This window comes from Alexandromys fortis, unplaced genomic scaffold, assembly GCF_014885135.2.
Source record: "Alexandromys fortis isolate MF-2015 unplaced genomic scaffold, M_Fortis_MF-2015_v1.1 scaffold_1, whole genome shotgun sequence".
Taxonomy (NCBI): Eukaryota; Metazoa; Chordata; class Mammalia; order Rodentia; family Cricetidae; genus Alexandromys; species Alexandromys fortis.
The window spans coordinates 9,971,641-9,987,262 of NW_026067927.1; the positions used below are offsets into that span (position 1 = coordinate 9,971,641).

At 43.7% G+C, this 15,622-nt stretch overlaps 1 protein-coding gene across 2 annotated transcripts in view; it reads right to left on the reverse strand.

Annotated features, from left to right (window-relative positions):
* The window catches only part of Cdh11 (cadherin 11), a 152,750-nt gene extending 137,357 nt beyond the window's left edge, over positions 1 to 15,393 (reverse strand). For both annotated transcript variants that reach the window (XM_050144286.1, XM_050144284.1), the window contains exon 1: positions 15,201 to 15,393. The gene's annotated coding sequence lies outside the window, so the exon portion shown is untranslated. The remainder of the gene's footprint in view (positions 1 to 15,200) is intronic.
* Positions 15,394 to 15,622: the final 229 nt, after the last annotated feature.

Genomic DNA, 15,622 nt, shown 5'->3' on the forward strand with positions numbered 1-15,622 from the left:
ATAAGATTATGGTAGATCAAAGCACAAAGCATAGACACCTGACGAACGTTGTTTACTGATGCAGATCGCTACCATGTGTTGGCAATTACATTTGTTTTGAGATGATTTATTGAAATGTCAGTTTGGGTACTTCATGATATACTCCTGAAATCCAACTTAGATTATGTATTTGAATCCATTGATGAGTTTTGTCTGTGGTAAAATGTACCACAACCCCAGAAGTGTGAATTTCTTCTCATCTTTCACATGTGTCCTATCACAAGAAGTAGAGAGCAGCGACTGATGGTGCATGTGTCTTCCTTCAACAGCTCATAAATGCACTCTGTAAATGCTGAGTATGAAATGCGTACTGTGATGTGACACTCTTGGTGGCATCCTCCCTTCATTACGAAAAGGCTGGACAGCAGCCCAACTTCAGGAGAGAGTATGAAACTTGGAAACACAACTTCTTACTGTCTAACACTTCCTTTTAAAATATTTAGGTTGTGTGAACACATCGCAGAAAACATAACACTCTGTGTCATCTTTAAATCACCCTGGGTGGGGATTGAGCCAAGAATCCATCAATCCTAGACAGAGTAGGAATATCACAGGAAATGTTTCCCAGATAATTTCTGTCCTGAATTCAAATCCTCGGAGACTGTCTGCGTGCCATCGCAGGCTTTTGTTATAGGCCTAACAAGACAAAACGAGATTAATTACAGGAGGCCCAGTTTCAGGTACTCAGTCAAGACCTTCATATCTACCCTTGAACAATTAGTAGTTCATCTCATGAATCAACCATTGGAAGTATCTTAAATCCGCTGGCTAGAACAGAACAACAGAAAAGACAGGAGCGCTGTCCTCAAAGTTGTGTCTCTCCACTTTTCAACAACATAACGCTGAGAAAAGTGATTTGGCCATCCCTAATCTTACTCTCCACCTTTTTATAAATGGAGGTAATTAGAGTTTCCACCTCATTGATGTTGTGCTAAAGATGGATGGAGATAATTCGTGGAAAGTGCTGAGCACGGTGTGTTCATTTTAGCTGCTACAGTGAGGCCTCGGTCAAGGTGCAGCATCTGCACCACCTCCTCCTCCTGCAGACTTCACCCCCTAGAGTTTTCATTCTTCCTATTCGCTTTTGTCCATTCTGGTCCAGAAATCATATAAGAACAACACTGGACACTCTTCTGCCTCACAACCTGTGAAACTTTCCCAGGATTTGGGGAACAATGCCCAAAGCCTCGGAGCTGGTATTCAAGGACAGCTTGCACAAAGGGTACTAAGCTTGGGCACCATGACTCCCTGGGGACATCTACTCTGCTCGGACTAACCACACCTGAACATCAATTTTCTGCTGTTCTCCTCTGCATGTCTCCTCCTCTAGAATCCTAAGAGGGGAGAATTGGCATGCACGATGTCAAATAATTTCTGGACAAAGACTTGAGATCCAGGTTATTTTACAGCTGAAAAGTCCCCAAAATGCCACTTTATGGATGAAAAAGCTGAGGCCAGTTGGCTTTCCATGGTCACACAGCTATTTATCAGCAAATCCTTTGCTGTTTGCCTGGAGGGACTGAGCCCGAGGGCAGCCTATTAGGAAGAATATTTGTCAGCAATTGGCCACGAACTTGCTGACAGGTGATGTTTGTCCACTTGTGAGACATGGGACAGAAGGTGTGCATCTAGTAAGAAAAGAACATGAGGCTGATTTTTCCACGAGTGTAAGTTACATCCCAGGCTTGCAGTGCAGGTATGGAAGGAAGCAGGGTGATTGGGAGAGGGCTTCAGAAATGATGCCTTGTGATATGATCCATCATTTGTTTCAAACACATGGTCTCTGTGACAGGACGTAGTCCTGACTGACACTCCCAAGAATCAACAGTGCATTACTCTGAAGGAAAGTGTGCCTGGAGCTAAGAGCTAAACTGTTATTTTTTTTTTCTCTAAGATAATTCTAAAAGTGATGCTTGATTTACAGAGTGCCATTCAGGACTCTGAAAAATAATAGTGAAAATAAAACCTATGTCTTATCCCACAGCTGTGTCTATTCACAATGTATCTATAGTAGAGTGATGTAAGACAAATCTGTTTACTATTCATGTATTTTAGGGAAAACATTGTGAATTAAAATTCGTCCCATAAATGGACCTTAACTTGTTTTTGTTTTGTTTTGTTTTGTTTTTTTGGCATTGAAGCCTAAAGTAGCTCTGCCAATATAGTCAAAGATGTCTCATTTTAAAACCCTTAACTATCTAAGCTTTTATTATTTTTATCCCATATGAGTGTTTTGCCTTCTATATGTATGTACACAATAGCCAAAAGAGGACATTGGATCCTGTGGACCTGGAGTAACAGATAGTTGGGAGCTGTTGTGTGGGTTCTGGGAACTAATCTTAATCCTTTGCAAAAGCTTCACATACTCTGGAAGGCTTACACATCTCTCCAGTCCCAAACTATGCTTTTTTTAAATATCCATAGACCATGAAAACCTAGTAACTGCTGACATTGTCTGGCTTCTTATATAGCCTCACTTAGATTTGCCTAGGCCTCCTTAGTCTGTGATCCAGATCTGTGTTCCCCATGACCAGACAGAAATAGTGCACAGGAAATGAAATGTATGACTCCAAGAGTCTGAGCCTAGGAAGTTTAGTTGCAAAGGGGTTAGCTTCAGACAAAGAATGCTATTACTTTTCTTTAAAAAAAAAAATAATCCTTATATAGTTCAATCATTTAACTCATTTGATATACTACAGAGGCTTCAGTTTCTAAATATATATATATGACTGAGTGCCAATAGTACGGAGCACATTCAGGAACTGTGTGCCCTGCCTCTCATACGAATCTAGTTTCATGCACTCAAAACTGTCAGCAATTTAGGGCCAAACTAGAGGCTGTCATACTACCAAGAGGTATGCAGACTGCTTGGCCCAGGAGTATTAGAGTAACTCGTCCATTCAGATGATGGGCTACTTTCATATACTCACCAATACCACAGAATCCTCATCTATTCTAACTTTGAGGATTTTTGCAATGGCTTACGGCGCTCGAATCTGTGGACCATTCTTTTCCTCATAATTTCCTCATCCTATACAGGAAAACATTTGCCATACAAAGGGTAGTGTGTCACACTGCCTCCTGTGGCGATCCCTGGAAATAATTTTTTTTTTTACACTGAACTATATCAAGCGGCTCTGTGAAAGTCCTCATATTTGATACTGCCTACCAAACCGACACTCGACCTAAATCAAGCTAATGTTTAACAAAGCTTCTTTGGGTTCCAATCTGTACCCTAACATTCTATGCAGCTTTTCTGCAGAAGACAAACTCCAAACACCCCACCTAGGTATTGCAGTGGACTCCTTCCTCACAAGAGTCTTGAAAAAAAAAAAGAAGAAAAAGAAAGAAAAAGAAAGAAAGAAAGAAAGAAAGAAAGAAAGAAAGAAAGAAAGGAAGGAAGAAAAAGAAAAAGTGGGGAAACGAAGCGTTTTGGATTGCTCAGTTGAAAGCAATAAAAACACTAACAACCTGTAGGTAGCCCAGTTCCTACAGGAAGGCTAGAGAAACAGGTTCTGGAAGTCATCAGGCTTCAGGATAGTGGAGAATTAGAACTATGGCCAGATCCTGCCATAGATTCAGAAGGGTGGAAGCACCATGGCTATCTTCTCCGTAAATGGAAGGCCACTGTTGCAGATGCACGACCTCCGCTATATCACTAATGTTATGAGTAAAATGATCCCTCACTGTCCATATCAATGGCTGTCCTCTCCTCTCTTACCCTCCCTCCTCTACCCTCCATCTCCTCTTCTTCTCTCTACCTCTCTTTCTCGATATTTGTACACACACAATATATGGAACACAAATTTAAAACACTGAGAATCTGGGGCTGAGTTGTTGCTCTGGCTTCCACAGAAATTAGTAAAAGCACTTTCTGGTCCTTTAAGACTCTTCCCAGAAGGAAGTTTCTTTTTATAGGACCTTTTTACAGGAGTCTATTTTCCAAACACAGAGGAGTGATTCTGTGACCGAATAGAAGATCAAGGAAACAAAGAGATAAATGTGCATATGAGGAATGAGTTGCAGACAGGAGGTGTTCTTCGGGGATGCTGGATCACTCACACTGAAACTGTGAATGATTGAACATGACTCTAACCCTGTTTGCATCTGGGTATTGCTATTTTTGCCCCTTTAGCCTGTTTTTGCCAAAAAATGTTGGTAAACCAACCCAGAGAATGAGATTAACAGGGATGACAGATAGTCTGCATAACAGAATAATGATTTAAATTTAAAAATATTTGGTGCAACACTTCAGTGGAAAATATGTAGCAATACGGAATACAAAAAGACTGTAATATACTCTTACTCCATGCACTGCATAAAGATTTTTCATATTAATATAACTTCATGTCAGAGACACCTGATAGTGAATATAGCTACGTGTTAGAGAAACTGAGACGAAAATGAAAGGAGAGAAAGAAAGAAAAAGAGAGAGAGAGAGAAAGAGAGAGAGAGAGAAAGAAAGAAAGAAAGAAAGAAAGAAAGAAAGAAAGAAAGAAAGAAAGAAAGAGGAAGAAAGGAAAGAGAATAAGACACTTGTGCCGCTGGTAGGTCTCAGGGCCAGGATTTGAAGCAAGGGCAGCTTGGTTTTAGTGCCTATAATATGCAGAAGGTGCCCTGTCATGTCTTATGTGCACAGGGACAGGTGGGGATATGTGACTTAACAGCAACACATAAGGAAAAACAAATAAACAAATAAAGTGTGGAGCATAAGTCCTCTGGGTGATGTGACTGGCAATAAAAGCTAATGTAATGTAGCCTCGGGCTGCAATAAAAAAGTGTATAGAAGGGAGTTGATAATCTACAGTCTAGCTGCCCGAATTTCAGTCTACAGGCCTTCTCTGTGAAGAAGTTTGGAGAGAAAAATGAATGGGGTGTGTAATCTGGATGTGTGGCGAGTGGAAGAAGCCATCCTGGAAGATAAAAAAGAAATAGTCACAGTGGGGAGAGAGAATTACCTTTATTCTATGACACCAAAATTCAAATAACATAACCTTCGAGGAGTGAGTTTGGCTCAACCTAAGTAAGTGTTTCTAAGAGTTGCATGTGTCAATGTGCCAATGGTATTCTTAAAGGAACAAAGAGCTGTACATCAGCAGGGGTCCCACATCATCACTGTGGTGTGATACCAGAAACAGGACCACCTACTGGCACAGTTCTTTAGTCTAGATGGCCTCGGAGGTCCCTATCTGCCATGCAGGAATTGAATTCCATCCTACCTTCTGAAAGCCATCTTTGCTTACGGAGGTGGAAGTGCCTTCTCCTTTCTTCAGCCCACTGTGCTAGTGTCTCCCCATCTTCTGCGTCACTGACTGCTGCAACCTCAAGGTTTATAGGAGACTCAGTACTCTCTGCAGTACGGATAATGTCGACTCACTAAGGAAATTCCTTTTGTGACTTTACCGCAAATGTATGTTCTACTCACAACCTCTGATGACAGAATTCTTCTCAAGACATCTCCTTACAAAGGGCATTGCTGGGTTTGTGGTAGGTAAATTAAGAGCACTGTCACAGTTTGGATCTTGCATATAAACCTCAATGCTCAACTGTTATAGACCTTCCCTAGTATGGGTGCTATCTGGAGATAAAGGAAACCTAAACTTGGGGTGGCAGGGCCTAATGAGAGGTTTTACTGTCACTGGGGCTGTACACCTGAAGGGACTGTCTGACCCAGATGTCTTTTTTCATTATTTTTGCTTCCTGATAATAAAGAGATTTCACACACACACACACACACACACACACACACACACACACCATCATGATTCACTCCCATCATCCTAGGCTGTCTTGCTAATGGACAAACCAAAAGAACCGATCCATCATGGATTAAAATTGTGGTCACAGTTTCTCTTTCTAAACAAATCACCCTTGATACAACGTGTTAGTGCTACAAAGCTGAGTGCCACAAGCAGCATTCTCAATTTGTCCTCAGTAGAAACATGGAAAGGATAAATCCTGGGAAAATCACTACACAGCAGGAAAGAGCTAAAGGCCAAAACCAAGTACAAAAGATTATCAAATAGCATCTCAAACTGACTATAAACTCCCACTTAAGAGTCATAAAAGTCTCACATCTTAACTGTCCAAGGAGGTGACAGGCTGTATCTTTACACAGCCTTGAATTAAATAATGTTTTAAAGCAACAGATCACAAGTACCTGTACTAAACTTATTTTTAAATTAAATACACACACATGCACTCTCTGTGTGTGTATGTGCACACGTACGTGTGCCTATGCATGTGGTTTTGTCTAAATGAACTTGACATTTGCTAGTAGATAATGAAAAGAGATTATTTTAAGAGCAAAGACAGCTCAGTTCAATGTCAGTATGGGTACTACTATGTTCTCAGGTGTAACTGTGCGATTTTGGATTCTCCCACTGATGCTAGATCCTCATGTCTACAGGAATAGTGTATGATTTCTGTGCTGATTTCATACATCTGATTTTTAAGAGTTGTATTTAATAAAACCAAATCATCAGCCCACATTACAATAAGTGATCCACCCACTCAGCCCCAGTGGTCAGAATGCAGTTTGCTGCATCCCTTTTGCCAAATTTCAGGAGTGAGGTGGTGGAAGAAGATGAGAAATGAACATGGCGGAACCTATTTTCATCAGTTTGGTTAGACACTGGCTGCTAGGAACATTCCAACATGATAGCCAAGCTTTGGTGCCTGGTGTCTGGATCTGCATCCCAGCTTTGTTTGTTATCTGCTATAGAACACAGGACAGAAATGTGTTCACTCCTTGTGAGAGACTGACCATCATTCCCAAAGTGTGTTTATGAGTAGAAAGTCCAAGAGTACTTGGAATCCTTTTAGCATAATGACATAATGGCTTAGTGGTCAATAAATTTTGGACATCCAAAGTTATGAAAAGTTGGTTTTTGATATCTGTAGGGCTGTCAAGAAAGATGAAAAATACCCTGGGACACAAAGTGTAAGTCTTTGGAGGAAGTTACATAAGGAAGCACTTTAGTTCGCCCTGCATTAGACAGAACATTTTAATCAACAAAGCTAACAAATCATCTGCTGCTTCCCAGGTTCCCTGAGAGGTGGTTAACAGGCTGCCATCCATCCATTGAGCCATTTAAGGTGTTTGTGGGATCATTGACAAAAAGAAACCCTACTGAGAAGAGTTTGAGCAGTCGCTCTCAGGAGCTCCTCTTGTGAATAAGATTTGGGATGACGGTGCAGGGCGCTAGAGTCACATGATTAGCTCATATTTTCCGTCATAACACTCTGCCCCTAATTGCTAGGAAGGCCCAGGCATATAACACATATCCCACATAGTAGGAAACTGCTGAGCATTGACTCAGAGTAGGTTGGCAAACTCACCCTCAAGCGTCTTGACTTTCCCTGAGAGCAATCTATCTAGCTTGCTGTTTGATTAGCGTCCCTGCTTCTCCAGAGGCTGTATAGAAAAATAGAGGGATAGGGCCAGCACATGGCACATAGTAGGATCTAAGAAAGTTGGTTTTCTCTGCTATCCATGGTACCATGTGAATACAATATCTATTCTTGTTCTTTGGCAGGAAAAATAAAAGCAAGGGAGAATACGAGCTTGGGGCAAGAACAGGTGCCTCAAGTAGGCTGCAGATGGAAAACGGAGGGCCCAGGAGCTTGCGATGCCCAGGCTGGCTGCGATAAAGGGTGTAAAAACAGGTGGGAAACCAATAAAGGTTGTGAGGAGAGTGAGACAACTGGGATTTTTTTTTCCATTGTTTTATCTGGGACCATAAGAGACAGAAACGACTGGGTGGGGCACGGGCATCTTCAGCTGCTGTCTCTTCAGGAGTTAAAATTGTCACTGCTCAAACCCCTTGAAATCCCAAATTACATATACCTGAAAAACAAACAGGAACAGTCTTGAAATTGAGACAGTTTATCAAGAGACTAATTATCTTTTAAGCCTGTCTGGAATAGTAATGAGCCGTTTTTACACGAAAGCAGACCCCTGATGGATATCTCCCCGTCACAAGCGCGGGCGGCTTTCCCAGGAAGACGTTACTTCGGGGTAACTTCCCACAGCCACCCATATGTGAGTTGAACAGTGGGAACAAAATTCACAAATGTACCAAGGAGGCGGGTGCTTCCCGGAAGCGCTAACCATCTCGAAAATCTCCACTGCCTCCTGGAAATTCTAAATGGATGAAGGATGGATCAGCTAAGCACATGAAATTATTCAAAGAGAGGAAGGCCCTAACGAACACTCCATCACTTACAGAGAGATTCCCTAGTCTAGAACAAAGATTTACATTATTTGAAGGAGGAGCTGCTGGCTGACATAGTTAGTCTATAAGACTCAATGCAAAGGGCTGGGCGTGAGCATGCATTTGCGCATGCCTGTGAAGGCCACAGAAAACTTGAGATACTTTTCCTCAGCGGTCATCTATCTTGGCTTTTGAGATGAGTTGTTTTCTCCTTGAACCTGGAGCTCACTAATAAGCTCGCCTGGCTGACCAATGAGTCCCAAAGATTGGCCTGTTTCTACCTCCCGAGCACTGGGATTAAAAGTGCATGCCTCTGGCTTTTAAAGTATGTTCCAGGGATTAAACTCAGGTCCTTCTCTCTATCCAGCAAGTACTCCTTAACTGGCTGAAGTCTCCAGAGTCCCCAGGTCTATTTTTTTGCACTCAATAGCTTCAGAGTTTATTGTTGATTCACTAGGCACCAGGCTCAACTTGATTTTATGTTTATAGCAATCCCAGGACACAGGTATTATTACGAGGTCTGTTTTTACAGAAGAGGCAGCTGAACCTTAGCATAATTTTTGCTTAGTCTTCTCCAGTTTTCCATATACAAAGGAGCTTTAAATACAGAGTATTGGAAGTGCTGACCATAGTGGGTGAGACCAGCATCAGGTAATGTACATACATGGAAAAAAAACGATTAATCAAAAAAAAAATATTTAATGCTATATTTTAAAGTCAAAATTATTGGAAAAGGCGCGGAGAGACGGTAAAGCAGTTAACAACAATTGCTGCTTTGCAGAGAACCAGAGCTCAGTTTCCAGAACCCCCACAGCAGCTCACAACTCTCTGCAACTCCAATTCCACATACCCCCTGCCTTCTTCTGTCCCCCATGAGTGCCAGGCACACACATGGTACACATGCACGCATGCAAGGGGAAGATTAATACGCATAAAATACACGAATAAATGTGCTTTAAGAGATGACTGGAAAACTCCATGATGAATAAAAGACAGAATCTTCTATAAGGTCAGGTTTAACCTTGCACATGCATGCCTAAGCCCATATCCTTTGTCCTCCTCGGAGCCATGCTGCAGAGCAAGGCTACCACCATGTTTAAATAAGTGGTCCGAGCCTCAGTGACAATAAAAACCAGCCTAACTGATCCACAACCATGCCCATGGGTAAAATGTTCCCAAAGTCCACAGCAGTTTGAGCATCACTTCTGATCACACCAAACTCACTCATAGAGAGAAGGAGAATCCAGTGTTGAAAGGCGGACCTCTATTCAGAGTCTTGCTTCACTGGTGGAACCCAATGAGAGCTGGGAAAATATCCCTATGTGTCTAATATTAGGACCACTCAGCCTGCTCTGACAATTAGGTCACCATTACACAGAGGTTGTCACTGGGCCTAAAGCCATTCCATATAAAGGAACTGAACAGGAAGAGGTGAATTTAGTATCATTTCATTTAAAAGAAAATCATTCCAGTGGAATGGATCAGGTGAGGGAGTAAAGGCTTTCAACCATCTGCATGCAGCAGCATGGACATTCACAAATATTGTTTTCATTCACAAATATTGTTTTCATTCACAAATATTGTTTAAGAAGTGCAGAGTTACAGAAGCTAGAGTAAGTCTCTATTTGCTGCTCACTGCAGCCAGTAGAGCCATTTGCAGCAACTTCCATGCTCAGCCCTCAAGATGTCCAACCTGGGGACCTGGGGAGATTGAGAAAACAGGAGCCAGCGCTATAAGAGACCTGTGCCTGGCCTGCCGTGAGAAATGGCACCATTTCTCTCTCTCATACTCTCTCAGTTTTCTTCTCTTCTCTTCTCTCTCAGATTCCTTTCTCATTCAACATCCCAAGACATCAGATTCTCTGCCTGAGCTGAAACCGTGAACTGAGGGGACCAACACTTGCTCCCTGAGGGTATCCCGGATCTCCACATATGTCCCCAAACCAAACTAAACGACAATAAAGTTTCGTCTACAGTTCTAATGTGCATTGCTCACCAGGCCTTCGATTGTCAGAGTGCCTTTTAAGAAAAGTTAAATCCACACTCTGGTCGTGAGTGAACAGCAGTTTACAAAACACTTCATCTTACTTTCCACTGAGTGACTTAATCGTCCCTCCCATAATCCATTAGCATTGATTCCTGCTTCATCAAATGTCCACAGATTCCAGCCCAGCTCAGAGCTGCACGGAACTCTACTGCTGAGCCAACCAGGGAGGCAGCTCTATTCAGTTAAAAAAAAATAAAATAGACAAGTATCCACTTAAGACAGTACTTACTTTTAATAGAGCGTTCCTCTTAATTATAGCATAGCATTTGTTCTTTCAGTTCTTCTGAACTTTCTTAATGACACCATCAAACAGTAACAAACATACATTTATGCTGTCTGAAATATGCCATTTAATCATAAACCACAATTTCCATATCACTGAGGAAAGACAAAAAAAAAACCTCAATGATTAAAATTCCAATGACTGAGGACCAAGCTTGAATTAAATTTTACTCCATGCTAAAGTTAGGTTTTATACAGCAATATCAGAAATGATTTAAAGGTAGGCGTAAACTATTGCTGCTCTATTAAAACTCAACACTCCAAAGTGTTTACTGAAAATTAAACTGCAGTTTTTTTATAATTTTTTTTTGCAAATTGCAAATGCCTTGCAAATATCGTTCAGACCTCTTGAAAGAGAGAAAATGTTATTGCAGAGGTCTCGGGATACTTCTCTCCTTCCCCCTCCCCCGCCTCTAATTCATCCCCCCCTCCCCAAATCAAAACTATCCTCCTATCACAAAATAAGACAAACTAACTAACTAAACTAAAAACATCATCTATCACCTATCATTCCACCCATCTGTCTGGCAGATAGCTGCCTCATTAAGAGCTAACCTTATTTATCCTCTGCCCAACCCCCACTCGGGTTTGATTTAGGCAATCTCAAATCACAGAATTCCTCAACTTTCTAACAAGGTGTAAAGTGAAAAGGAGAGACTGCCAGAAACAGATCCTCCACCTCGGAAGTTGCTCCTGCACAGCTCAGGAGCCTGAGCCACAGAAAGGGGAATCTGGTCTCTCTACAGAGGTGCAGACTAGGCTAGCAACAAAACTGCTTTTCATGGTGCCCCTCAAAAGCAGAGGCCCAAAGTAAAAAGTTGGAGAAGGTCACCATTGCCCTCTAGTGGCCAAAAGTGCAAACTTCCGCAAAAGAGTCCATTTCTAGAGATGTAGGAGGCTCACAATGTCAGTGTAAAATTATAGCAGAAAGATGTTTAATTATCCTCCTCCACTGTTTTCTTTAGTATTTCTTGGTCAGAGAGGAAACTTTAGATGACCATCACAGGAACCCTGATGGACCAGTAAATTCATACGGGGAAACCACACCATTTCAAACTTTCTCTTGCCTTTCTTCCCCTTCTTTTTCCCCAACAAATCTGTGGATTTTATTCCCCTTTCCATTAAAATTTACCTTCCAATATTATAAAAGCTAGATAACTTGATGTATTTCTGAAGCATTCACTTTGAAATAGGAATGTTGACCACTTCGAATTCTAAATAAAGAACAAAAGTTCTTGACAAATTAACTAACTATTAATGGAATAACGACCGGTTTGGTAAAAGAGAAACTCTTTGCAAATATATTTTAATGCGTTAAAATCATAGTGAACACATAAAGTGAACGTATATTTCTACGGGAATACTTGGAAATTTGTAGCAGTTCTGCAGACTTGATTGTGAAACAGAAATGTCCACTGCCTTCTCTCGACTACATGGAGTGTGTTTTGTTATTAGCCAATAAATAGGTAGGCCTATAACCAAAGTAAAATAAAAGTCAATGTTGAAAATAAGCTCAAATAAACTTAGCATGCATTTTGAACTTCCAACACAAAAGGATTGGGAATGCAGATTAAAATCAGAGTTGTGGGCCTTTTTTTTGGATGATTCAGAAGGAAAAAAAAACAGATTTACATACAATGGATCAAAGTTTACGTGAACTGAGTGCTTTTCCTCGGCTATTGGCACTCATGGATAAAGTTTCAAGACACACAAAGCTCATGGCAGTATGGCTTTGGCATTGTAAATCAAGCCATGACGTCAATGGCATGGTGATTCCCATATGAGGGTCACCAAACCCGAATCCTGACAAAGCAGCCATGTAATGTTATTCGAAGTGAAAGAAAAGCCATGAATGACGAAGGGTTGTGCCTTAAAGGGGCATGAAATTGACCCATATTCCCCCAAATGATGACACAGCCCTCCAACTCTGCACCCTCCTCCCACAAATAAACATTCTGAGGCCACCAAAGTAAACGGGGGAAATATGAGTTCTGCGCCATAAAAATAAAATAGAGCTGTAACTTAATTTTTTTCAAATTAACAAAAGATTGCATCTTAATTGAAAATAGAATTTAAGTTTCAAGTAATTTGCTGTAGTGCACTGATAAGCGTTCTGAACATAATGGAAGTTCCCGGGGTGTTATCAAGATGGCCCAATGCTTCCACAAGAACCATTTCTCAAAAGCTTGCTTTCTTTCTTTCTTTCTTTCTTTCTTTCTTTCTTTCTTTCTTTCTTTCTTCTTTTTTTCCTAAGCATGCAACAAACCCACCTTGAACAAATCTGCAAGTCCAGCCTCACCAGATTATCCCATTTCTATCCTCCCTAAACATTTATTTGTTCATTTGTTCATCCCCTACCGGCAGGGGTGGAGAATGTTCTCTCTCTCTCTCTCTCTCTCTCTCTCTCTCTCTCTCTCTCTCTCTCTCTCTCTCTCCATATGATAACCTGGTAAGTATAGGCAGACTTTGAACTAACAATTAAAATAATGAATAATGACAGTAACCATTGGTTATTACTAAAAATAAAAGTATAGACTCCAAGTACTTCAACATGTTAAGATTTAATGCCTCTGAAAGCAAGATGCAAAGCCCATTTTCACCCATCAAAGTTTTCTGGTCTTTGGACGCCTGTGCCTGATCTCCCTCCACTGAGAACAGCTTGCATTCCTCTGTACTGGGCAGGATAGATGTTTTTGCACAGAGGGATCGAATTCCAGGGCCTGACTGGCCAACCCTAAAACTTAAGAGCTAGAGATTGTTTAAGGAACTTAGCATGCCTGTGGCTTTAGAGTCACTCTTGTAATGGCCACAGCTATGTCCCTTTGTTTTGTAACTTTTATTCCTTTGTTCTACTAGAAGAGAAGCAGGCTGCCTGAAGCCAGGGTTGAGCATCTGTCTTGGTTCGGGGAGGACTTCTGTCTTCTTGTTAGGAAAACACAATTCCAACATTATTGAAATCAAGGTCAGTCCCTTCTTTTTTCCTCTGCTAGCCTTAGAGGCCCTGGCACTGGGCTGAACCTGGCTAATACTCTGACGTTGCCTCCAAGGGATCCTCGGTCCTGAGAACATCTGTATGCGGGTCTCCCGGAAAATCCAGACACCTCGCAAAACCCTCGCTGCAATCCCTTAGCGATAAGGAAATTGATTTATCCTCTGGCCAGATTGATTATCACTGCTCTCTGAGCTTAAACCGAAAACTTACTGCTTCCTAGTACACAGCTAAGAATGATCGGAGGAAAATAGGAGAAGATTTAGGAGCCATCGTAAAAGACTTCTTGGAGAAGAAACCGAAGAGGAGACTTTAGACAAATCTCTACTCTCATGCAGTAACAGGCTTTCATTCACCAACCCACTCCCAGTCCTTAGGGACGACCCTTCTTAGTGCAGAAATGGCACCGTTAAATAATTAGAAGATGCAATTTCTTCATAGCGTGCGATAGACTGTGAAATTCCTGGTGCATTTATCACCAAAAGCAACAGGGCTTCTTCGATCATCTAGGGAACCTTTCACCACGGAAGGCAGGAGTGAGGAGCCCTGGCGAAAACCCGGTTTTGGCAAGAAAGAGAACAGGGAGCTGGACCCGAGGCCTCCTGGGTCCCACTTTCTTCAGGGACTCTTTGCATCCCAGATCGAGAAGACCCTGCGGAGGAGAGCCTGGGTGGGAGCGAAACGGAAGGATGCCCCCGCGGCCACCCCCTTCCCACCGCTCCTGGCCCTCCCTGCAGGGCGGCTCGGAGGCCAAGCGCTGGGAGGGAGGCGAGCGTGCGGAAGCTAGGGAGGCTTGAAGCGCTCCGAGAGGAGGCGCAGGCTTTCGGGGAAGGTTTGACTCTCAAAGTTAACGTTGACCCTGGAAAGCTTCCTCTAGCCCAAGTCGGAGCCCAGCTAGAGTCTGAGCCGCCCACAGACCACCCACTACACCGCTAGGAGCTTAGGAGGGCGAGCGGAGCCCCCGAGGAGGCGCTGACTCGAGGGTTGATGCGCTCCGCAGCCGCCGGCCTCGGAGCCGCAGTCGGAAGACCCGGACCCACGCTATCAAAGTGCGGCCAATTGCTTCTCCCCTCCCGGCCGCTTGCTTTCGTCTGGGCTTCCCCCGCGCTCTCTTTACCAGGACTGCGTCCTGGGTAGGTTTCTATGGAGGTGCTGGAGGACCCCCTAGGAACCCTACAGAGAGCGATCCAGTCTGGGGAACCGGCACTGCGCTGGCGGGCGGCACCGCACAGGGGTCGACTTTCCCTAGAGACATGACCAGAGCAGTCTGCGTGTCCAGAGCTCAGCTCTGCAGTCCCATGCCCCAACCCAGAGCAAATCCCTTATGCCAAAGCCTTGGTGCAACACCCCCCGGAGGGGGGAACACATCAAAGAGCGGGGGAGTGCACATCTGGCGCCTCAAACCCCTGCTCTGCCGGCGCCCACAGCTGGCTGCCTTCTCTCTTTTTTTTTTCTTTTCTGATTTTAAAAACAAATATTCTTTGAACACCCCCCCAAGCCCTCCCTCTTTGCATTAGTGATCTCAATCAACCATCAGCCTCCCCCTTCCATAGCGATTATTTCTTCTTTCTGCATACTCCGAGAAGCCCCATCTAGACACGGGCTAGAGACTCGCAGAGCGCCTCACCTGGGGCCCTTGCGGGCGAACGCGACCTCCCGGCCGGCGGTCCTTGGCACTGGGTGAGCGCAGTGGTGTCAGCCCCAGTCCGAGTCCCATTCACAAGTCGGTGGCGGCTGTGAGCGGCCCCCGCGGCATCTGCTCCTCGGCCCGCGACGCTCCCCTCAGCTGGCGGCGGCCGCGGAATGAGCCGCGGAGCGCGCTAGTGGCAGGAATGAGAAACCGGGGGGAGGTGGCGGGCAGGCGGGCGGGTTGGGGGGGGAGGGAGGAGGGAGGCCGCCGTTGGGAGGGAAGGAGAGGGAGGGGGCGGAGAGGAACCGAGACTGCTAGACGTGGAGAATTGGGCCTGGAGCAGGCGACGGGGCCGACCCTGTCCGGGCCCCTCCCTCCCTGGGCCAGCGAGATGCCAAACCCCGGGATAGGTGGCCGCT